Raw genomic sequence first — 25962 nt, 5'->3', positions numbered from 1 at the left:
TGATGAGGATGGTATGGGATAAGGGCTTAAAAGGGCAAAACAAAATTGTTTTTTCGACACTCAATGAAACTGCATGTAATTTTGGAATTTCATTTTACACCTGATCTGAATGATTTTGGAAAGTGTGGTGCTGTTTTGTCAAGAGAGAACAAAATTAGAAGGGGGGGTCCCAAAATATTGTAAAGGCTTATAAATGTGGTGCCATTTGTCGAATCTGCACAATATTTTTCAAAAATATTTTAGATCTAGATATACATCTATCTGCAAGGTTTGGTGGGATTTTGTCAAGAGGAGGCAAAATTAGAGGGGGTACCCAAAATATTGTAAAGGCTTATAAATGTGGTGCCATTTGACGAATATGCACAAAGGTTTGCAAAAAGATTTTAGATCTAGATATTGTTAAGAGGGGGCTAAATTAGAGGGGGTCTCAACATTTTTAGATGGCTTATAACTTTGTTGCCGTTTGACGAATGTGGACAAATGTTTTCAGAAAGATTATAGCCCAACTTTGAATGTTTGTGCAAAATCTGAATGGATTTTGTCAAGTGGGGGCTAAGGTAGATGACTATTGTATGTATGTACATTTTGACACTTTTGAAAAAATAAAACATGGGCGGATTTACAGCAAACTATTAAATTGACAGAAAAAACGTTCTTAAGGGGATGTAATGGTTAAGATGCCTCCCACCCTTGGGACTCCTCTGTTGCAGTAGTTACCCAGTGGCGTTCCCACCTTGGCATACCTTGGCATTTCTCTCCTGGGTTCTCATGAGCACTTGCCCATCCATACTGCCCCTTCTATTTATGCACTTATAAATGTAAAAATAAATAAACTTCTCTCACTGCACAATGCATATGTGCATTTATAGGAGCATTGTGTACACATTTTTGGGATAAGTAAGGGAAATATAGATGGGAAAGATTTGTAAAAGATTGTTAAGTGGCAGTTGGTGTGTGGAAGCCTAATATGGGCAAAGGGTTCTCTCTTCGGCTTCTGCAGGCTGGTATGGAAAGGGAAGAGGGGCTCTGTACGGAGCCAGTCTTCCCTTTCCATGGTGGCCATCTTGGAAAAGGATTGTCCTTCGTACAGCGGGACACCCCACGCGTCCCAGTGTAGGACGAAAAATCCTTTTTTATTAGCACCCCGGGTTACTGCTTTAGCAACCCGGTGTGCAAATGACCTTCATCCCCCATTGCAGGGCCTGAAACGGGGGATAACGGTCCAAAGCCCTCGTTATCTGCCCTGGCTTTGCTTGGGCCGATAACCTGGGCTACTGGGCCGTTATCCCTCGTTCCATTCCCTGGAACGGAGGATGAACGCCACATTATTCCCATTAGCATGACACAAAATGCTAATGGAAATGTTTGAAAATCTTATTGAGTCTATGTACTTTACTGAGAAACGTAAAGTGGATGGTGTCTATAAGATCATTTTTAGTTCTATTTTTTAACTGTGAAAGGTGGTTCATAAAGGAACCTTTTCTTTTCCAGGAGAGGTTAGAACGTAAGGTGGGGAGGAAAATGAAGGAAGATGCACTAATATGGAGGGGCAGGTGGACAGGGGAAAATGTTGCATGATTGTTACCTCCAAGATAAGGGGCAGTGTTTCTCATGCTCCTTGATTACAGCTTCAAAAGCACTTCGAAATTGATCCCCCCTGCAGAGTGGAATGTTGCAGTATATAGTGAGGACTGTTGTCTTCAAAAGATATGGATCAACAGCCTCTTTTATTGCTTGCAAGGTAGCTGGTGGGATTTTGTGTCCCAAAGAAGTAGGCTGTGCGGTTACAGTATTGGTTGAGGAAGATGAGGTGAAGGAAGACAGTTTACTACTTGCTGAGAAAGGAACAACCTTTCTGAGAGAATTGCGGTGGTTGGATTTGGTGTGGTGACGCATGAAGGTGGTCCCGTAGGAGTACTGGACAGGTAGTCCGCGACTGAGTACACTGAGTACAGTGCATTTCACGTTGGTAGCTTTAGCCTTTGGCACATTCCCAACAGTGTTAAAGAACTGCGACACCCATGATTCTCTCTGGGTGACAGAGGTAGACACTTCCTCTACCTCATCTTCTTGGTCCTCTTCATTGTCTTAGGAAGTACTGCTTTTTTTGTTGTTGTGGACGTCCTCCAGCTGATGGTATTGGTGGATCTTGGGGAGGAGGGATGGCAATAGCTGATGCCATTTTTAAGATAAATAGCAGTTTTGCAAATATTCTTCCAAGTATGTGCTCTGTACTAGATTGTTAATGGATAATGAGTAAGAATAGGTGTAGGAGTTGTGCAAGAGTGCATTTTGAGCTTGAAAGTTCCTAGATTAGTAGAAAATGCAATTCCGAACTCTCTGTGAAGCATGGACCTGATCGCGAAGTGTGGACGTTGTTCGCAAACACATCATCATGCCGGACCCACGCGAGGTCACGTGCGACTGTCCGAAAAGTCTGCTATGACGTCAGACGTTGGTGGACGTTGACGAATGCAAAAACAGTGGAGAGATTTGCATATAGTCTATATAAGTGTTAACAATGATGCTCAAAATTGGGAAATGGCAGAGTTTTAAGGTGAAACTTTGTACAGTGGACACAAATGTTGCTATATTGGGGCAAGTATGATATTAGTAAGTTGTAGGAAATTAGCATGCACTGGTAAAAACCCATGAAAATCACTGAAAAATCTTTGTGAAAAGGGACATTATGGTTAAGTTGCACTAATAAAAACCTATGAAATTCAATGAAAAAATGTTGTTAAAGGGATGTTATGGTTACAAGTAAAACCGAAAAACCGCAGAAATTCACCAGTTATGGTAAGCTAAGCAACCATAGCTCGCACCACCACGTACACTGCTAAGACTAACACCCAGGACATCAAAAACCACATCACAAATGTCATTGATGACATCACTGATAGCATCACATATCTAAGCCACTTGTTTTTGTTCACTGACATATCTAGGCCAGGTGGTTTTGTTCACCGACAGTCAGAATATAAAAATTCAAAAGGTTAAACCAACAAAAACATAAAGGGCCTGATTGCGAGTGTGATGGTCTGTAAGCTTACCGGTACCCTTGTTTCCGGACTGCCACACTACAAGTCTGCCCGCTAGGGCCGCTGCACCGGGCAGGTTTGACCCTGCCGGGCCCAACAGCCCCGGTAGGTAGACTGTCATGGAAGCACCAGCACCACTAGCAACGGTGCTGGTGCTTCCGAGTCCCCATTCCAACGGAACATACCGAATCCCCCGCCTGACTTCCCGCTCCGCCGGGACTTGTAATGTCCCGTTGGCACATAGAAGTCAGACGGCGGATTCAGTGTTTCAGGGTCAGCAGCAACCCACCGGTAGCACCGGCGGGTTACCGCGGACTTCGTAATGAGGCCCAAAGTCTACAAACATGAGAAATTATAACGTTAAGGTAACAACATAATAAACGTTATCAGCTAATTAAAAAATATATACTCCTCTGCCCCTTCCCCTTTCTTCCATACTGTATGGGCGCACCTCCATAGGAACGGGATCGAACCTTTTTTCCCACAAAAATGGTGTTTCCCATTTAAAATTTAGGATGTGCAGGGGCAGGATCAGACCTCTTCTCACGTTGTCTGTGGTTCCTAGAGAGTTTTTCTGGGTTAATTCCACAGCACTCTGCTTTCTCTGGGTTTTTTCATTGTTATTCTTTCACCGGCCTCGGTGCCTCGCCTCCCCTAGCGCATGTCGGGTGGAACAGGATTCAGCAGGTGACCATCCTGTGACATTTCTTTCCCAGCCTCGGATCTGCACACGTACTCTGCCTTCAGTGCCTGGCATCCCTCCATCATTGGGACGGCTGCCTTGCCTGTGATTCATTGATCCCGTGCTCATCGCAGAACCGTCTCAGCAGGTGGAGGGAGATTTTTTCCATATCTCCACCAAACCACCTAAGGACTAAGTGCACAAGAAGACTAGGCCGGAGAAGGTAAGTACCCTATTCTCGAAAGTACCCCACAAGGGGAACTCCCAGAGCGGGAGTGGTCTTACAGATCCTTCTACCTGTCAGGTTCCCGAGGTTCATCCAGCTACTGGCCTTTGGGCAGAGGGGCCTTCGGGCTCTACCAGGACCACAGTTGAGGGGCTACCAGGTCCTAGTACCGGGATAACACCAGAGGGGCTACTTAGCTTTTCTACCGGGCTCAGGCCTGAGGGGGCGCCTGTACACAAGACTACCGGGCACAGGCCCGGGGCATCAAGCCTTCTGGGGGTACACACAAGGTCTCAACCATTACCGAGCCTGTGCTCAGTGCTCTTCGCAGGCAGGCCAGGCGCCCTCCAAGGGGTGCAAGGACAGATTTCTGAACAGATTTATGGCCCTGATGACATCACAGCAAATGACAGGGATCTTAAGGACCCTGATCCAGGACATCATGCTGCAGCAGCCTACACAACCTATGCTACTTGGGCTGCCTACAGCACCCGGGGGCTCAGCGGGTCTCACTGGTTCAGGAGGGCTAATATTACAACAGGGCCCTATGCAGTCTAGGGCACCATCAGACTCTGGGGAAGTTCCTGTGGTTCTTCAGGGGCCTTTAAACCCCAGTGTGGTAGCCCGTCTCCATCATTGCCTATTGCTGCAGCCTATCCCAGCCTACTGGATACCTAGCCAGTGCCTGCGCGCATTACGGTCCAACAAGCATCGGGTGGGCTGGACAGAGATGACAATGAGAATGTTCAGGCCTCAGCATCTGCGAAGGCATTCCATGACTGCATGCAGGGGCCAGCAGAGATTTTGAGCATCCTGACATCCCAGCAGGAACAGCCGGAAGCGGCAGTGTTGGCCGAGATTCTGACCCTAAGGGCAGCGGGCAAGTCAGGAATTCCTTTGGAAAAGGATGTGGCCTCCCTCGCTAAGAAGGGGTGGTTCAAGTGCATAGCATGCAACCGGTGAAGAAGAGGTTGGATGCAAAATATAGGCAGGTGGAGGGGGAGGTCATCTTGCTGTCCTCTCATCCACGGGCCCATTTCTCAGTCATAGCGGCGGCATCAATGTATGCTAAGCCACAGTTGGCGTCAGCCAACAGCTCTGCAGTGGTGACCCTCCTCTCTAGAGAAGATAAGCTGCTAGAAGCATTTGGTAAGAAGGTGTACCTAAACTCGGGTCTCCGCCTTTGTCAAGCTAATGTGGATGCCAATTTGGTGGCAGATAACCAAAAATTGTGGGGGGAGATTTTGGAATGTTTGCCAGATATCTCGGCACAGAGACAGGCAGCATTTAAAGTCGGCCTGACAGAGGCTAAAGTCATAGCACAGGACCTCATCGAGGTGTCAGTGGCACACATCAACACGGCGGGCAGAGGAGTCTGCGTGGTTACGGACATGTGCTACATGGCGTGGATGCATGCCACCAGATTCGATACGGATGTGCAGGATCAAATTCTAGATCTGCCATTCGAGGGGGTGGACTTGTTCCATTCTTCCACCGACGATGAGCTCACCAAGAAGAAGGCAAGCTTGCAAACCACCAAGTCCTTAGCCATCTTGGCAAAGCCGGTCGCCAAGGCATTTGAACAGACGCAGAGCAAGTCTGAGCAAAGCACTACGGCTTTATGGAGATTCAGTGGATTCTAGGACATGAGAGCCATGCAACCTGAGAGGTCCCCTAGCAATCACAAGTGCAAACAGCAGCACACACCACCAAAGTTTTATTTTCAGTCCCCCTCCTCATCAGCTGCCTTCGATGCCAAGAAACAATGAGGGGGCACCTGGGTCCACAGCTCCCCAGTGAGAGGCAGGCTGGCACTTGATGGGCGGTACTGAAGTCACCTTCTGTCACACTCTTGGGTGTTATCTGTGATCACCTCAGATTTTCGGTTCCTCATCCCAACCCTTCCTCCATTCTCACCTGCCCTCATCCTTTAGGGTCCCTGGGAATACTGGCAGAGATCTCATTGCTAGTCCAGATGAAGGCACTGAAACTGGTGTCACCCTCGCAGAGGGGTTCAGGCTTCTATTCCAGGATCTTCGCCATTCAGAAGAACCAGGTGAGCCTGAAGGCAGTCCTGGACCTATCCTTCCTCAATCATTGCCTACACCTCCAGAAATACAAGATGGTGACGCCAGCACATATTGTAGAAGCACTGTGCGAGGGAGACTGAATGTGCTCCCTGGAACTGAAGGACTCATATTTCGGTGTCCCGATTTGGCAGCCTCACAGACAATTTCTCATATTTACGGCCATGGGACTACATTTTCAGTACACGGTCCTGCCGTAGCAGTGCAGTGGACCATGACATTTCTCACAGATCTGCTCTTCGACGACCTCAGATTTTTGATAAATGCCAGCAAATCACAGTTAACTCCAGTCTAATCCTTGGTCTTCCTGGGAATAAAATGGAATACAGAGCAGTTGAAGATCTTTCCAAACCGCAAGAGGGTCAGAGCGATGCAGGCGGCAACTGGTCACTTTCTCAGCAAAAGGGAAACATCGGCCTGGTGGTTCCAACATTTGTTAGGACTCACAGTGACATGCAACTTCATGTCTATCCATGCCAAGCCATGCTAAAAGCGGCATATTGTGTGAGCCGTAGCCCAGCCATGATGCTAAACGCACAGTGCGGTACAAACACTTTCATATCTAGTAAACGTGAACATTAACTTATTATATTGATGTACAGTACATCCGTTTTTTTTCAGTAGTCTGGGCTAAGCGCCAGTGACCTTGAGTCCGGTACATTACAGTCCTCTTCTATAAACATAGCTGTTAACTGCTCTTCTGTTTTTTTTTCAATAGTCCTGGCTGAGCGCCCTGATACCTTGGGCCTGGTTCATTACGATTCTTTTGTATATGCAAAGCCGTTCATTGCTCTATAGGCATTTTCTGGGACAAAGTCCAATGTTCCAATAAATAGTAAACACGAGATAACAATGCAAAATAGGGCACTGTGGAAAAACTCCAAAATGCCGTCCTGCTGTAGTTCAGACAGGAGCAGTGCTGTCCGCTGACACTTTTATCGGAAAGATTCCTACTGCTGGATGATGATGTCGTCCTTGCCATAGTTTACAGAAGAGAGATGTTGGTCACTGATATGTTTGTTTACAAAGATTTCTAGCGCTGGATGAACTGGCGAATGTAGGAGTGGAACCATGAACCCCCGAAAAGTATAAGTAAGACTGGCTTCAAGCCCAACACAACATTTCAGGGCGGTGGAGCGGGCAAGAAGACAAGAGGCAAACGGCTTGAAGGCTGGATAGAGAGAGAGCGGTGAGGCCTTTTTACAGAAGGGAGGGGTCAAGTCACTCCCTTTTTCCGTGCTGGAGTTGAAGCCACTAAACTGGAGTTTGGGCTGTTTTGGGACATTTCGAGTGCCAAGGGACCCTGCCTATTGACTTCTGAGCAGAGCTTTGATTTTTGATTGAGCTGTATGGGAATACATTTGATTTTCTTCCCCAAGGCACATCAGATCACCACCTAAAGAGCAGGCCCTGTTCTGGATGGGCTACATGCTGGCACAATATATCCCAATGGACAATTATATTATTTATGAAACATTTTTCCTTCTTTTTTATGTTTTTCTGATGATGCTTTGGATTGTGTAAACTGATTCAGACATCCAATCGTATCCAGCTCTCATCTCATATCTCTACCTTCTACAGTTAGTGAGTATGGGAGGCCTTGTACCATTCATTGATATCACATTGAGAAAGGTATTCAGGTATTTGGGCAGGTGCTTCTACAAGGTTGGCCATAATGATTTGGTGGGGTAAATGTTTGTGTGGAGATTGCCTAGCATGATTTGATTTATGATGTTGCCTAGAATGACCTTGTGAGGCAGGTAGTTGGTTTTTAAGGTGACTATGGGCCTCATTACAGGTTGGGCGGTCCGGAATTAACAGTGGCGGTAAATCCGCCGCCACTGTTAATTCTGGACCGCCTGATCCCGAGTCCTGCAGGCGGGAGGTGATCTTCCCGCTAGGTCTGACTTGGCGGGTCTAACACCGCCCGCCTGCAGGCGGACGTGGAAACACAAGCACCATCACGAGATGGTGCCGGTGTTTCCACTTCCCCATTCCCATTGAGTCCTAAGGGACCATTCCCATTGAGTCCTAAGGTCCTAAGGGACTCAATGGGAATGGGGATGCGGATTTACCGAATTCCGCCTCCGGAATTCCTGGGATACCAGGGTCGTAATGCCCTGGTATTTCCGGGAGTCACAGAGGCGGAATGGTAATACGAGTCCGGCGGTAATCGAGGTGGTAAAACCGCCTGGTTACCGCCGGACTCGTAAGGAGGCCCTATGATTTCTTGGAGAAGGTTGATCAGACTCTTGATTGGAGGTAGAATTGATGACAATGATTTCAGCTTTTTCATTAATGTCTTTTAGCATATTTAGTGTGTTGTGTATAGTGACAATAATAATAGCAATGTTTCTTTATTACATATTTCTCATAATTAAAAGATTTATTTTTTATATGAGGGTGTAAGACACATTCTTTGGATGTTCATTACTGAGTGTTATCAGGTGCATTTGAACATGAATATTAAGTGTGGGGCATCTACTTGAACTACTGTGTGTTGAGGGGTTATATAGGGTACATGTCTTTTAGTACACACCAAGGGTTCCTGGATGGTGTGAGCAGTGGACTGTCAATAAATATATAGTGTGACATTGGTAAACCTCTCCTGTGTTGGCAATTGAGAACAGCCGCCTATCTCAGGGGTTGTTGCCTGCTCCCTTTCCTGTTGCACAGTGACAGGTACGTGCTTTTCCCTACCCCTACTCCTCCACAGCCCCTCACTTCAATGGCTGCATGCATACTGGCGGTTCCTTACGCCAGACTGAAGATGAAGAGGATCCAGATGCCTCTGGCGAAATCTTGTAATCAACAATGGGGTCATCAAGCGGACCTAGTTCCAGATCTTCAGTGGTGGAGTACAGAGACCAACTTGACGAGCAGGGCTCCCTACAGTCAGCCAGAACCATTGGTGATCATCTCGATGGACTTGTCATTGGAGGAATGGGAAGACACTGTGTGCAACTTCTTGGTGCATGGGTTATGGTCCAGCAAGGACAGGAAGCAGCACATCAACATTTTGGAGGTGATGGATATCCAGTTAGCCCTCAAGGCCTTTCTACCACACGTTTGTTGGAAAACAGTTCTCATCAGGCCAGATAAAACCACATCCATGTTTTACCTGAACAGGCAAGGGAGCACAAGGTTCTCCCCCTCTCTGCCAGCTAACAATCCAAATTTGGGAGTGGGCTTCATCATACTAGATACAACTTATTGATGTGCACCGCCTGGGCAAGAGCAATTCAGGGATGGACAGGCTAAGCAGAATTAGCGTGAAGAATTACGAATGGGAAGTCTGCCCAGAGATACTTCTTATGCTATTCCAGAACTGGGGGCACCCAGAGGTAAGCCTCTTTGCCACCAAGGGCAATTCCAAGTGCAGTCAATATGCCTTGTAGCTGGTGTGAGGGGTCAGAAATGTGAGGCGGACAACTTTGTGAAGATATCTCAGCAAATGCCATTGTATTATAATGTAAGGTTAGATGAACTCCTCAATATCCCAACCCTGGTGAGGATTTCCCTGCCTAAAATAAACTAAAGGAAACACTCTAACAAAGGATATCTGTCAATCACACGTATACATACAACACATAAGCAAGGAAATACATGGCAATTCCAAACAATGATTGAATTTGTAATGTCACCACAGTCTCTCTTTGTAACCTGGGTGGATTCCCCTTCCCCAGGTTCAAACGTGATTCTGTTTCACAGTTCAAGAAAAGAAGAAACAAGGAATTTCTGATTTGCAACAGTAGTCAATCACAGTATCAGTACAATTCAACTTGTTCCAACTCAGTTTGATACAGTTTTAACTTGCAGGATGCAGGTAAACCTTCTCTACTCCTCCTCCTTGACCTATCAGCGGCTTTCGACCTTGTCAACCATAAAATACTTTGTCACCGTCTCTCCTCCTTAGCACACTTCTCCCCTAAAGCGACTGCTTGGATAACGTCCTTCCTCGAAGGCAGAGCAATGAGTGTGCTCTCTGACCTAGCATGTGCCACCCCAGCCACCATACACTGCCCACAAGGTTCCTGCATCTCCCCCTGCAACTGAGCCCCCATTTGCATGGAGACACAGCCATAGCCAGCCACAGGTAAGGCCAACTTGCCTTCGGGCCCCCTGGAACACTTAAATTTAAAAGAAAAAAGAAAGCAAATTCGCTCTTGAGCGCCTCGCTTCCCTCTTCTGCGTTTCCTTGCTCCCTCCTCCCTCCATCCCACCTACCAAGTCTCTGATTGGCCTCTAAGGCCTTGCACCGAGCAGAAGGGAACTAGTCCCCCTGCAACTGAGCTCCTATTTACATGGAGACACAGCCACAGCCAGTCACAGGTAAGGTCAACTTGCCCCCGTGCTCCCCCTTACATTTTTTTTTAAAAAGAAAAAGAAAGCAAATGCGCTCTCGAACGCCTCACTTCCCTCTTCAGTGTTTCCCTGCTCCCTCATCCCTCCATCCCGCCCACCAAGTCTCTGATTGGTCTCTAAGGCCTTGCACTGAGCACAAGGGAACTTAGTCCCCCTGCAACTGAGCCCCCATTTGCACGGAGATACAGCCACAGCCAGTCACATGTACGGCCAACCTGACCTCACGCCCCCCGGCACCCTTATATTTAAAAAGAAAAGAAAAAGAATGCAAACGCGCTCTCGAGTGCCTCGCTTCCCTCTTTCGTGTTTCCACGCTCCCTCCTCCCTCCATCCCACCCACCAAGTCTCTGATTGGCCTCTAAGGCCTTGCACCGAGCAGAAGGGAACTAGTCCCCCTGCAACTGAGCCCCTATTTACACGGAGACACAGCCACAGCCAGCCACAGGTAAGGTCAACTTGCCCCCGTGACCCCCCTTACATTTTTTAAAAAAAAGAAAAAGAAAGCAAATTCCCTCTCGAGCGCCTCGCTTCCCTCTTCCGTGTTTCCCTGCTCCCTCCTGCCTCCATCCCGCCCACCAAGTCTCTGATTGGTCTCTAAGGCCTTGCACGGAGCACAAGGGAACTTAGTCCCCCTGCAACTGAGCCCCCATTTGCATGGAGATACAGCCACAGCCAGTCACATGTACGGCCAACCTGACCTCGCGCCCCCCGGCACCCTTATATTTAAAAAAAAAGAAAAAGAATGCAAATGCGCTCTTGAGTGCTTCGCTTCCCTCTTTCGTGTTTCCATGCTCCCTCCTCCCTCCATCCCGCCCACCCAGTCTCTGATTGGCCACTACTCCCTCATAAGACACCTTCCCAGGGCAGCCCTCTGCCCGTGCAGCCCCTGTGGTTAAGGGCCCCAAGGCAGAGGGGGGCTCCAGCAGAGGCGGTGCGAGAAAGTGTCTGCAGGTGTCAGCAGGGGAAGTCAGTGGCCAGCTGTCAACCAGCAGCGACTAATAAGGTAGGAGTGGCCAAGGTGGGGAGTAGAGCAATCACTCGACTCTGGAAGCTCTGCCACAAGGCAAACCTATCTGCACTGGGATTGTACTGTGATTATTAGCATGCGCCGAACACCTAGAGATTTGTGCATAGTGATTTGAATCATATCTAGAAAGCACCATAATAAGAATAGTACTGTGACTATTAGCCTATGCCTCGCTAGGATAGTACTGTGATTATCAGCCTGTGCCTCTCTAGGGTAGTACTGTGATTATTAGCCTGCACCATACTAGGATACTATTGTGATCAGTAGCCTTTCCCTCTCTAGGATATAACTGATTATTAGCCTGCACCGTACTAGGATACTATTGTGATCAGTAGCCTGTGCCTCTCTAGGATATAACTTTGATTATTAGCCTGCACCTCCCTAGGATACTTTTGTGATCATTAGCCTGTGCCTCTCTGGGATATCACTGTGAGTATTAGCCTGTGCATACCTATCTAGAATAGTACTGTGATTACTGACCTGTGCCTCTCTAGGATAATACTGTGATGATCGGCTTGCGTCACACCCTTACGTATTTGTGCATATTGATTAGAATCACATCTAGAAAGCACCATAATCAGAATAGTACTGTGATTACTAGCATGTGCCTCTCTAGGATTGTACTGTGATTACTAGCCTGCGCTGAACACCTAGAGATTTGTGTATAGTGACTTGAATCATATCTAGAAAGCAGATATCTAGGATAGTACCATGATTATCGGCTTGTTTTGCACCCTTACATATTTGTACATATTGATAAGAATCACATCTAGAAAGCACCACAATTATTTTTTTTTGGTGATGTTCGGTTTTCGCTTTAAACCTTTCATCTGACTTTCATTGTGTTTATTGCTCAAATTGCAGAGTGTGGGCAAATGAAATTTTGTCCTTATTCTTGTTCTTTCTTCTTGTTTTGATCCTGCGTGCTTATATTTTACGCTGTTCCTTTATTATACATGATGTTGTTCCAGAACGATGTTAGTGCGAAAACTAGTTTTTTTTCGTTTCCAGAGAGCATTCTTGCCCAACGATCTTCTGGTGTTAGAACAGTTTGTGTGTTCATGAACCATTCTCTTGATTGTTGTCGTTTTTCATTCAGTGCCGGGCATATCATAATTATATGATGAAGGCTCTCGGTCATCTGAGGGTTCATGCAAAATCGGCAGTATTGTTTGCATTCGGGTATTTGTTTTCTGGCTGCCATTATTTCTCAGGTCGGGAGGATATTTAGCCGCAATCACATAAATGTGTCTCTTGTTTTAGACAATGGAAATATTTGTAAGTATGAAGGGAGTTGATTGAGTCTTCTGTTGTCAGATGGATTTTGTATATTGTGCCGGTATTTGTTTTTCTCTCGGTTGGTTTTCATCCAATCGTTTTCTTTTAATTTTGTTTTCGCTTTTTCTGGTCTCTCTGTTAGCATTTCCATCGATATTTCTTGCTCTTTTCTTTTCACTTCTGTCGCTGTTTTCCATTTTTCCAAGACATGATCGCAGTTGCAGCTGTTTTCTGTTCTGAATATTTCCAAAGGTGGGGTGTTGGTTTTAGTCATTATGTTCCTATATAAGTCAAGTTGTTTCCATAAAACAATGGACTCAAGCGATTGAAGTGCAAATTCAGCTCGGATTCGTATGGTAGGTAATGAAGCTGGCAAATTTAGCACTTTTTTCCAGAAGCTCCCTTCTAGTTTATCCCAGATGTCATTGTTGATGTTTATCATGCTTTCTGCTCCATATGTTAAGATGGCCGTGACTTTTTGTTTGTAAAATGTAGCTACCGGGGTCATGGAGAATTTTCCATACTTTCGATGTATTGTTTTTGCTTGTCGGGTTAGGGACAAGGTTTTTTCTTTAAGATGTGCTGTCCATTCTTCTTCTGTTGTTGATTGGGATATCCATATTCCAAGATATTTTATGGTTTTTACTGTTTCCATTTTTTCCTTACCTATATAAAAGGAGGCGAGCTGACGATTGAAATTGTTTTCTTTTTTTAGAGTCATGATTTTTGTTTTTTTCGTATTTATTTGCAGTTTGTTCTTTGTCATGTATATTTCTAATTTTTCAAGTGCAATCTGTAAGCCTCTCAGAGTTTTAGCCAGGAGTACTATGTCGTCAACATATATAATGCAAGGTATCGCTGTGTTATTGATTTTTGGGGGGTTTGTTTGAGGTATATAGATGTTTCGTTCGAGATCTGCCATATAGAGATGAAATAAAGTGGCAGCCAATGGGCATCCTTGTTTTAGTCCATTCCATGTTCTGATTTGATCCGTGAGTGCCCCTTCTTTCGATAATCTGACTCTAACGCTGGTGTCCGCGTGTAAGAGTTTGATCGGTTCGATGATGTCTGTAGGACACTTCCAAGCGGTCAGTTTGTCCCATAGAATGCCTCTGTTGACAGAGTCAAATGCTAGCCGTAAGTCGACAAAAGCGGCATAGATTTGGATTTTGTTTCTTATGGCTTCATGCTTTAATATGTTTAGTAGAAATAAGTTGATATTGGTGCCCAGTGTTTTAATGAAGCCAGTTTGTCTTGTAGCATATTTTTTTTCTTTTTTTGCCCATGTGTCTAGTTTATCAAGTAATATTTTAGCAAACATTTTGCCCAAAGGGTCTAGGAGCGCCAACGGTCGATAGTTTTGTGGATCTCTTGTGTTGCCCAGCTTATATATGGGTACGATGGTGGCTTGCTTCCATGTAATTGGAATTGTTTTAGTGTTTTGTATCATTTGGAAGATGCTTTCGCATATTTCTGTCCATACTACTGCATTCTGCTTGATTGTCATGTTGGACAGGCCATCCGGACCTGGGGCTCTGGAAGCGTTTAGAGTATTAATCGCCCTTTTTAGATCTTCATGGTCCCATTCCCATTGCCATATGTGTTGCTGTATATTGTTTGCTTCTTTCGTTGGATATTTGCCCCCGTAGATCTCTGTGAAATATTCGGTCCAACTTGCTTCTGGTACATCAGTTACCATGCTGTTTTGTGTGTGGGTTTTGTTGTGTAGTAACGCCCATAGTTGTTTTGTGTTTCTGTTCTTTAGTGTCAGCAGCATCTTTTCTGCATCCTCTTGTAATATCAAGGCTTTGTTGTTCTTTTGTCAATTTCTGTAATGTTGTTTTGCTGTTTTGATTTCTTTATATTTATCCGGTAAATTTTGTTTCATTAGTAATTTTATTTTTGTTCTCAATTCTCTTTTCTTGTTCATTATATTGTTGTTGTATGCGTGGATGTGGTTTTTAGCTGTTGATTTTCCATTTTGTGTATTATTGCATCTGTAAGGTAACAGTAACCATCCATAGTTGATCTTTTCTAGATCACCTAGTGTTGAGTTGGTCATTATTTTTGGCAATTCTTCCATTCTTTTCCTCCCAATTCTTAATCCGTTGTTGCTGATATTTATTTCGATTTTTGTTGAATCAGCTTTATCTTTCACCATTTTTCTAGTATTCAGCGTTCTTTCCAGTATGTAATGATCACTTTCTTCCATTTTGATATTTCTTGATTCCCGCAAATCTTTGTGTAAGTTTTTGGTCATGTATATGTAATCAATTATGGCGGTGGATTTGCCTCTTGCCCAGGTTTCCTTTTGTTTTCCAGTGGTTGTGTCGATACTGTCATAGCTCCTAATATTTCTGCAATATAATTCTTTAGTCCAGCATTTGGCTCGGGGTGATAGGTTAGATTTTTCTATTTCTTCTCCTTTTGCATTGAATATATGGATGTTTAAATCGCCGCATAATATAAATTCTATCTCGTTGTATTTTTCTTTGCTGTTATCTATTGCTGATGTTACTGTGTCAATACATTTCTCGTCCGTTATTCCTGCTGGGTTCCAATATAGGTTCATTAGGGCCCATAAGCATTCCTTCTTGTGATCCTTAGTTGTGGGTTCTTTCTCTTTATTGTCCGACCGTTGCTTAAGTATGGTAATTTGAGTCCATGGGTTTAAATTGTCGTGTTCTAGTATGTCAATGTTTTGTCCATTTTTGCTTAAAGTTAGGAGTCCGGCAGCACCACAATAAGAACAGTACTGTGATTACTAGCCTGCGCCGAACACCTACAGATTTGTGCGTAGTGATTTGAATCATATCTAGAAAGCACCGCAATAAGAATAGTACTGTGATTACTAGCCTGTGCCTCTCTAGGATAGTACTGCGATTAACAGCCTGTGCCTCTCTAGGATTGTACTGTGATAACTAGCCTGCGCCGAACACCTAGAGATTTGTGCATATTGAATAGAATCACATCTAGAAAGCACCACAATAAGGATAGTACTGTAATTACTAGTCTGTGCCTCTCTAGGATAGTACTGTGACTATTAGCCTGTGCCTCTCTAGGATTGTACTGTGATTACCAGCTTGCGCCAAACACCTGGATATTTGTGCATAGTGATTTCAATCATATCTAGAAAGGGCCACAATAAGAATAGTACTGTGATTACTAGCATGTGCCTCTCTAGGATAGTACTGTGACTATTGGCCTGTGCCTCTCTAGGATGGTACTGCGATTATTAGCCTGTGCCTCTCTAGGATAGTACTGTGATTATTGGCTTGCGTCGCGCCCTTAAATATCTGTGCATGTTGATTAGAATCACATCTAGAAAGCACCACAAAAGATAAGTACTGTGACTATAAGCCTGCACCTCTGATTATTAGCATGCACCTCTGTGGGATACTATTGTGATCATTAGCCTGTGCCTCTTTAGGACATCACTGTGATTATGACCCTGAGCCTACATATCTAGAATAGTACTGTGATTACTAACCGGTGCCTCTCTAGGATAGTACTGTGATTATCGGCCTGCGTTGCACCCTTAGAGATTTGTGCATGTTGATTTTGAGTCACACCTAGAGGCCGCCCCAGTATAGAATAGTGCTGTGATTACTGGCCTGTGGCTCTCTCAGATAGCACTGCGATTATTGGCCTCTGTTCCACCCTTAGAGAAGGGTGCATGTTGATTTGAATCACATCTAGAAAGTGCCACAAAAAGAATGTCGCTGTGATTATTGGCCTGTGCCTCTCGAGGATAATACAGTGATTATTACCCTGTCCCACACTGGGATAGAACCGTGATTATTGGCCTGCACTACACTGGGATGGCACTGTGAATATTGACCTGCATTGCACCCTTAGATAATTGTTGGGAAAGCCTTTGAATCGCATCTGGAGCGTGCAACATTGGGATGGTACTGTAAGTATTGTCCCTTGAATCACTGAGATAGTACTGTGATTATTGGCCCTGCCATACTGAGGTGGTGCTGTAAACCAGCCTTTGTCGCACCCCATAGAATTATTTATGTTGCCTTGAGTTTGACCCAGAGAGTGCCAGATTGGGACAGCACCTGAATTGCCCTATCGATATAACCCTGTCTAGACCTCCCCCACCAGACAGCGCCAAGCCTGTATCAGACATACTCCTACGTCCCGTCCCCTTTCCTACATACGTTTGGGACATTCACTTTTGTAAAAATGCATCAAATTGAAAATTGTGTCATTCTCTTTTTACGCGGGGTACAGCACGCGGCCAGTAACCACGCCCTCCTTAGCTCCACCCCGTGCATCGCCCTTCAGTCCTTTTCTCGGCGCGGTCGGGCTGGACGCACTTGCATCACCGGGAAGAAATGCTTTCTTGTTTCCCATTGTCCTTCTCTCCTGCTCCTGTTCTGCGGTCACGTAGTCCTCTGTCTATGATGGATCGTTTGGGATTTTGTCTCTTGTTCCTCTTGCGAACATCGCTTATGCTAGGGCAGATCCCCATTCTTTCTGTTTGGAGTGTCTGGGACCGGATCACCATTGGGAATCGTGTTTCTCCTGCGACTCCCTTTTGGTCTGGGCACTTCAGCGTCTTCTTCATCGGTGGAAGGAGATCTTCCAGCGAGTTCCTCCACTGCATTGTCAACTCTTCATCGACAAAAAGAAGAGACCCCCGGTAGGTTCCTTACTTTTTAGGGCACCCCTGCCGGGGGAATCCTTCGCAGGGTCTTCCAGGTCCGGGAGGGGCTTCAAGAGCTCTGCTACCAGCGTTTCCCCTGAGGTGCCTCTCAGGCTGTTAGGCAGAATTATATGCAGTACCCTTTGGGAACACCACACACAATTAAGACTACAAGTGACAGTACAACTTCACCTTTGGTACAAGCCTGTACTACACAGTTAAAGTGGTAGCGATGGCTGAGCAGCCAGACCTATCTCAAGAGTGAGCAGTATCAGATAGTTACACAAAGGACAGCAATTACTATGATTCAGGCAAACAATGACTCAAGGTTTTCAAGTAAAAGAATATACATTTATTTCACTCTTCAGTTGATTAACATTACACTATTATAAGCAGTTAAAAAATCACTCTCTTAATACACCACACCACTTCCCTTAAATTCCAGACAAGTTAAGCTCACAAAATGAAGTGGGAGCAAAATGGCACTCCAGCAATTTAAAAGGGAGGGAAAGTCAAGGTTATTAGAAATAAAATCAAACGAACAGGTAAGTACTCAGGGCAATTGAACTAGGACAGAAGGACAAGCCCTCGAATTGGAGAAAGATTTCAAACACTTTCACCGCAGTTGAACGAAACGAGCAACTGGATTTGCACAGTACCTTGAAACGGAGAGGAAGCTGTAGCTGAGGCGGACGTTCCTGGTAGTTCCTGCAGGCTCACGGTTCCTGAAGCGACTGTCGGACTGACACGAAGTAGGAAGACTGGAGGGTCCTGCACTACCCAGGGAAGAAACCAGCAGCAGAGCAAAACAACAAATAAAAGGTGCACTCCTTAATACCCAAGCAGGGTCCGACCTTCCTGGCTATCCGGCCCACTGTAGCTCTGTACAGCGAATTCAACCAGAGCAGGGGTCCTGGATTGCAGTTTGGGCGAACTGGTTGGTCCCATCAGCTCAAGGGAAGAAGTTTCCTGAAGGATCTTCTCTGTCATCGGATTCTGAAGATTCTGACCTGTAGCAGGGCTTCACCGGGCGGTTCAGTCGTTGTAGGGGTCCTCTTCCATCAGCTCCTCGTAGGTTCTTTCGTTCCAGTGGCGACTCTGCCTTTCCAGTCCAAGAGACCTGCTTTTTATGCAGTTTTCCCACATTCATACATCCTGGCCGTCAATCACACAGCAGGGTGGCTGTCCTGCCAAGGACAGTCCCCTTAGCCCATCAAACAGGAGTGCGACTTGGGTTACCTAGGGAACCCATGGCAGGGGTCCGAAGATCCCTCCCTCACATCCTACCTACCCAGACTTTCAGGCGCCTTAAGGACGGCTTCTGCGCAGAAGCCTGCAAAAAGACGGCAAACAAAGGAATCATCCCCGGTTTGGCGCACAGAGAAAAATACGAGAAAGACTTTAACAAAAAGAAATGGTGAATAAACCTAGCCAGAGCCAAAATAAAATGTATTTGGTCAACCGGGTGTTAGGCAGAAACCTGTGCAGTTCCCTTAGGGAACACTGCAAAAGATTTAGGACTACAGGTGTTAGCAGTAAACCCACTTGGTAGCAGTCTGTACCACCCAGATTTACCTGGTAGCTGTGGCTGAGCAGTCAGACTTCCCTCAAGAAGAGTTAGGCAGTATGCAGAGTATACACAATAGGCACTCAGGTACAATAATACAAACAAACACTGACCAGAGCTTTGGTATCAAAGTATATAATTATTTATTTAAAAACACACTGTTTGAAACACTCCAGCACTCTTATTGTAAAACAATCTAAACACAGTTACTATTATAATATATACACCCCTTATTCCTTATCAGATAAGTCTTAGTAAAACACCACTTATTTTCATACAGAGGTGAGCGCTTAACTATAGATGGCACTCCAATAAGTTTGTGAAAAAGGGAGGGAAAAAGACAGAATATGGAAAGGTACACCACTCTAAGATTTAGGAACACTGTTAGCAAGGCAGAAGAGCAAACGTCACTGGTGAGCCAAAGTCCAAAGGCTGGGCCCACTCTTAGAGAGAGCAGAGCACAAATGCGCCCAAGATCACACAGTTACACTAGGCTTAGAAAGTCTTGCAGAGAGTTCACAAAGAATTTAGAGAGGCTCAGAAAAGTTTAGCCAGGGTGTCCCAGGCTAATCCAGATTCAAAAGCCGGGGGCTAAATCTACCCCGTACAGTCGGTGGCAAGGGAAGCCAGGCGGGACACGGTACCTTAAGTGGGAAGGATCCTCCAGCGGTGGCAGTTGTTCCTGGCAGTGGGTGCAAGTCTCGTCGTCGTCCAGGGGAAGAGAAGATCTCGACTTGGAGGAAAGATGAAGGTCGTTGCACTACCAGGGAATAAACCAGCCGCAGAGTTTTCCGGTTAAAGGTAATACCCTTTAATTTGCGGTAAAATGTGGTATCCCGGTTGCCGGGGTGCTTGGCACAGGCAAGACGGCCACGAGATACGTCGGGAAGGCGAAAAGACGGTGAAACTGGTTATCCCCACCAGTCAAAGGAAGAAGACTCTCCGGCGGGAGATCTCCTCTGTCGTTGGGAAAAGTGGTGAGACGGTCCAGCAGGGCTCCACTGGTGGTGTCGTCGTGGCAGGTCGGCTCAGCTTCTCCCTCGTCAGATTCTTAGGTCCTGTGGCGACTTCTGAAGTTCCAGTCCCCAAAGCCCTGCTTTTATGCAGAAAACCCCCATTCACTCAGCCTAGCTGTCACTCAAACATGCTAAGTGCTGAGCCGGCTGGCTCACCACTTGGGCCAATCAGGACGGAGTGCGACTTGAGTTGCATAGGCAACTCAGTCCAGGGTGCCTAAATCCCCCTCCACCACTCCTAAGTACCCCAGACAGAGTGACACCACTTTGGAGGTCTTCTGTGGAGAAGCCCGCCAAAAAGTGGAACAAAGGGCTCGACTTGGGTTGGAGTCACAGAAGAGAACACAAACGCCATTTTAGAACCGAGTTTTGGCAAAAAATACCAACTGGAGAATTAATATTAATTAAATAAACCGGCGGTATGTTTGAGGCTATCGTAATTAAAAAAATAAAGATAGTAGCCTCGAACAATGGGAAAATCCCATAGAGAAATATTTGCGGTTGAATATAAAAAGTAGTATCCACTGCCACCAGCCAAAACTCAATCAGGGGGGACGGAGACGTGCCCCCTCGACTAACAGACCCCGGGGCAATTGAATTGCCCCAGCCAGTACGTCCACAATATGATGGTTTGTACTGGTTCTGTTCAGAATTTAAGACTAGTAAAGTCAATGTGATTTTACATGCCCTGGGAGACAGTAGTCAGTCCCAGGGTATGGAGTCTATACTGGGGGGTCACTATGACACCCCTGTGTTACTGCACTGAGGGTGCTGTGTAACACACATCACAAAAACACATGAAGCCCTATGGAGTAAAAGACCCCATAGCCCATTAAACACATCTAGAGTCAAAGAAACACACTCAAATCATGCCCAAGAGTGAGGGTAAAAGAGTCTCACTCTTGGCAGGAGAAAAAAATAAACCACAAAAATCCAGCAAAGCTGCTGGGGGACTCACTAGTTTGGGAAATTCAGCCTAAACAGAGAATTCTCCCTAACAGCGGGTTTATGTTTGTGGCTACTATACTAGCCTAAAACAATACCACGTTTATATAAGATAACCGGGGTAGAAAAGTTAGGGTAGTTACCACTGCCATCAGACAAGTCGTGATGTAAAGGGAGCGAAACAATGCTCCAAGAGACACAGACAAAAAGGGATAAGAATTAACCCTTTCCAATACTCCATGTATGATGGGGTGCACTGGGTCTGTGGTTTAAAGTAACTAAAATAAAGTTAATGGCAACTTTACCTTTTCTGGGGGACAGTAGTCATCCCCAGAAAATGGAGTCAGTGGGAAGTCTCAAAGACAACCCTGTGTCACTGCACTGAAGGTGCTGTGTGTAACACACATGAAAACTATGAGGTCATGGAGTAGGTGAGGCTCCAGTGCTCAAGATCACACAAAAAGTGAAAACACACACAACAAAACACATGGAAGAGTGGGAAAAAAGGCTCACACTCTTACCAGGTGAAAAGAATAAACCCTAGAAATCCAGCAAAGCTGCTGAGGGACTCATTAGGTAAGGGAAATCAGCCATTTATGAGAATTCTCCCTAACACAGGCCTAATGGGCGTATCAGGGTTTTCTCTGAGGGTTCCCGCGAGGGGCCTGCTGACACCGGATTATGATCCGAGGTTCACCAATCAGGTGCTAGTAGCCAGCCCAGTCGTGCTAAGGCTTTTGGGTACCGGAGTTCGCTCCGAGGTCTTCTTGTCTGAAGATTGCCATACACACACCGGGGTGTGCCCTGAGGCCTCCGTTGAGGCTTTGTGTACCGAACCATGGTTCGAGGCCCCTCTCGGGGGAGCTATACAGACCGGACTCCATTCCGAGGTTCCTCTCATTGAGGCTAAGGTGTGTACCGACAGAACTGAGAGACCCGTTAAGGTCTTGTCTGTGAGGTGGATTCCTCAACATACTCGTGCTCGGGGTGATACCTGTTCTGTTGAGGGGGCACAGGGAGAGGTCGCTGACCATTTGTCCTCTGTTACCAGCTTTGCTGAGGTTCCTCTCTTGGAGGCTTATTCAAGGGGTCACGCCAGGATGCCCAGTAAACATCCCAGGCCCCATAGTACTGGCTCTGCCGAGGAACCTTGTGTCAAGGCTAAAGTTTTGATCAAGCCCCTGACCAGTCTGTGGAGTTACCTGCCTCATCCACACATGTGACGCAGTTCTCCTCAGATGCTAACAAAATGGCGGGCCTTCCCGCGGGGTCTACAGCGGCCATTTTGGATTCTTCCCTCACACCCACGGTATCGATGGCGGGTGCTGGGAACCTTCTTTTTGGTGGAAAACCTTTTCAACGGGACAATGTGAATCAGTTCCGCCCTTCTTGTGACTGGCGTGCTCGGATGCCACTGCCGCATACCATCTCGCTTCCTCCTACTTCTGCCCCATTGGTCTATATAGACCCGGTTGGTGGCGGGCCCTCTTGGCCGCCTTCCTCTCTACGTTCTTGGGAGTATGTCCCTGATGAGCGGCCTCTGCCCACTCCGTGCCTAAAGCTTCCGCTGAGGATTTTTTTTTGGTAAGTTTCACAGTCTTATGAACTCTGATCCCATGAGGGAGTACTTAAAAGGTCTCTTTAGGGAGATCTGACCTACGGTGCCGCATCCTGCCCCGACAGTTCCAGTCACGGCACCTGTCGCCCCGGCAGCAGTGCCACCTATACCTCCCGGCCCGCCTCCACCTCTGCCGCCTCTGCCTCCCTTGTCCCAGGTTGACAAGACTCCAGCAGAGCGAGACATCAATTTGACGCTGGTCGTTACCGGATGATCCTGACATACTGGATGACACTCAGGCAGATCAGGATAGTGAGGACCAGCCCCGCTCTGTCAGAGCATTCCATGACCGGGTCCTGGGCATGATGTCACTCCTTGACATACCAGTACCTGCGGAACGGGTGCTTTCGGGGGTGCTCACCTTGTCTCTGCAGGAGCGCACCAGCCTGTTCCTTCAGAGGGACGTTCTGGCTGAGGCCCCCAAAGTCTGGGATAAACCCCACACTGGGCTACATATTAATAAAAGAATTGACGCCCGTTACAGGCTTCACACCTCCGAGGAAGTAGCCTTGGCGTCATGTCCGTTCCCTTCCTCAACGGTAATAGTGGCCGCCACTCTGCAATCCAAGCCAACCTCTGCGACCTCGGCTGCTGTGGCTCAAGTTCTGGCCAAGGAAGACAAGTTGCTAGATTCCTTAGCCAAGAAGGTTTTAGCCAACTCGGCGCTGCAATTACGTCAGGCTAACGCAGAGCTCATTTTGGCAGCAGCGAATATGAAACTGTGGAGGGATTTGGCGAACTTCCAGGAGTTCATTCCTGGGGACAGGCTGGAAGACTTTAAAGGCGGTTTGTCAGACGCTGTTAGGCAGAATCACATGCAGTACCCTTGTGGAACGCTACAGGCAATTAGGACTACAAGTGTAAGCACAATATCACCTTTGGTACAAGCCTGTACTACACAGTAAAGTGGTAGCGATGGCTGAGCAGCCAGACTTATCTCAAGAGTTTAAGTGAGCAGTAGAGTAAGTTACTCAAAGGACCAACCAATACAGTGTTTCAAGTCAACACTTACGCAAGGTTTCTTGGTAAAAGAATATACATTTATTTACTGAGTCAGTTATAAAACATTACTCTAGCATAATCAGCTCAATATCACACACTAATGCACCACAAAAATCCAACCGGTAAGTAAATGAACGTGTTTAGCTCCAAAATGAAGTGGGAGCAAAATGGCACTTCAGTTACTTAATAAAGAAGGGCAAAGACAAGGTTATAAGAATAGACAGCCCAAATACATTCATAGGCAGGGCAAAGGGTTTCAGTTAGATACAACCAGCGATTCTTCTCAATAGGCCTGGGCCAAAATCAATGGGTCAGAGTCTTTTGTATAGAATATCACAGTTCTGGTAAGTAACAGTTAAGTTTTTGCCACAGATTTTTAAAGGATTTGGCTAGGGGAAAAGTTTGACGAATGTTTAGGGAAGGACAAGCCTTCGTAGTTGAGGAAAGTTTCACGCACTTTCTCGATGGCCGAAAAGACTTCCGGACCACATTTGCACAGTACCTTGTCAATGAAGAAAGCTGTAGCTGAGGCAGTTGTTCCTGGCAGTTCGAGCAGATCTCTCGGTTCCTGAGCTTCAGTCGTGAGGACAAGAAGGAGGACGTCGGGAGGTTCCTGCACTGCCCAGTGAAGAGGCCAAAAGCTGTAGCAGGACGTTGGTTTAAGGTCTGAGTGCCTTAAAGTCCACAATCTGGTTTCCTTCCCTCTGGATATCTGGTTTTCAACAGCACTCTGATGAAAATTCAACCAGAATAGAATGGTGTCCAGGTGGCTTGCGAGTTGGTTGTTCCCACCAAACTCAAGGGAAGAAGTTAACCTTGAAGGGCTTCTCTGTCGTCAGAGTTTCAGGCAATTCGGGCCTGCAGCAGGGCTTCACCGGTCAGCCAGGAGTTGCACAGTCCTCTTCCTTCCGCTCCTCTTCGGTTCTTTCGTTCCAGTGGTCGACTCTGCTTTCCAAGTCCCAGAGACCTGCTTTTAAATAGTTTTCCCCCATTCATTTCAGCCTGGCTGTCACTCACACAGCAGGGTGGCTGTCCTTGCCGGACAGCCAACCAGCCAATCACACCAGAGTGCATTCAGGTCTCCTTGGAGACTAAGCACAGGGAGTTTCGGGCCCCTCCCTCACATCCTATCCACCCCAGACACTCAGGTGCCAGAGGAGGGCTTCGGCACTGAAGCCTGCCAAAGGCCAACAAACAAAGGGGCCAAACCTGGTTTGGCGCACAGAGACAAACACAAGAAGGACCTTTCCTAAAAGAAACAGTGAAAAAAGATGACCGCAGTCTGTTTTTACAGGTAGGTCTTGAGCGCCAGATTGAAAAACATGGCTGACCCGATTTTTAGCTACCGTTGTTAGCGGTCGGAAAAACATCATGGAAGTTTGATCTAAACCACTGCCACCAGCCATTTAAAGTAGGAAAGGGTAACATTTTACTATTACATGAGTGTTTTGACTCAGGGGAAGCTAGGCAACCCCTCCAGCACTCTATTGTAAGATAGTGTTTGATGGGTCAGTAAATTTAAAGAGACTAGCAAAGTAAATTTAACTTTACATGCCCTGGGAAACAGTAGTCATTCCCAGAGATGGTATTTAAACCTTGGGAAGTCTGAAAGACATCTCTGTGCCAATGCACTGAAGGTGCTGTGCGACACACAAAAAAAGATGATGCCTATGGAGTTGTGTTAAAACTCCATAACCAAAGAACACAAAAGTAAAACACATTGAAAATGAAAAGTTCAAAGGCCCAAAATATAGCAAAAGAGCTGGAGGGTTCTAAGGTAGAGGGAATTTAGCACTTGTGTGAGAAATCTCCTTAACAGACGCCAGGGTATTGGCGCAGGATATGCTGGAGGTTGCTGCGCACCATGTTGATACCGCAGCTCGAGGCCTCATGTTGGGGGTGGACACCTCTCGTCCAGCTTGGCTTCATGCAACAAAGTTTTCGAATGAAGGTCCAAGATAAAGTTCTGGACCTGCCTTTTGATGGCAAAGAGTTGTTTCATTCCTCAACGGATGACGAGCTTACAACAACGAAGGCGAGCAAGCAAACTGCCAAGTCTCTGTCGGTGCTTGTGAAGCCCCCAGTCAAAGCTCAGAGATCTGGATCCCAGTCTCGGTCCTCCTCATAGCTCTCAACTCACCCGCTTTTGGCGGGTGTCACCCGCCTTGCAAAGGGCTGACTCACCCGCCAAGCCTCCTGCACGCCCATTCATTCCAATGGGCGTCTCACCCGCCAAAAACAAAATCGGGTGATTTCACCCGCCTTTGCGAGACAAATGGTTGAGAGCTAAGCCTCCTCAGGCTTCAGAGGGTTCCAGGACCGTAGGTCATTCAGAGCTGATCCTCTGGCAGGCAGCTCCCATCGGAGACAGCAACAAGGTCGATTTTTCTCTCGGTCTACAGCCTCCTCTTCAGGGACAGGTAGTCTCTCCGCTGAAAAGTCTGCAAAATG

The 25962-nt window shown here is 46.4% G+C and overlaps 1 protein-coding gene across 1 annotated transcript in view; it reads left to right on the top strand.

Annotated features, from left to right (window-relative positions):
• The window catches only part of LOC138526211 (fibrous sheath-interacting protein 2-like), a 1971501-nt gene that overhangs the window by 1038367 nt on the left and 907172 nt on the right, over positions 1 to 25962 (top strand). The gene's annotated exons all lie outside the window — the stretch shown is intronic.

Source organism: Ambystoma mexicanum, chromosome 7p, assembly GCF_040938575.1.
Source record: "Ambystoma mexicanum isolate Mex_15411 chromosome 7p, UKY_AmexF1_1, whole genome shotgun sequence".
NCBI classification, from domain to species: domain Eukaryota; kingdom Metazoa; phylum Chordata; class Amphibia; order Caudata; family Ambystomatidae; genus Ambystoma; species Ambystoma mexicanum.
The sequence above is the reverse complement of the archived record's forward strand: the minus strand, read 5'-3'. Positions and strand labels throughout refer to the sequence as shown.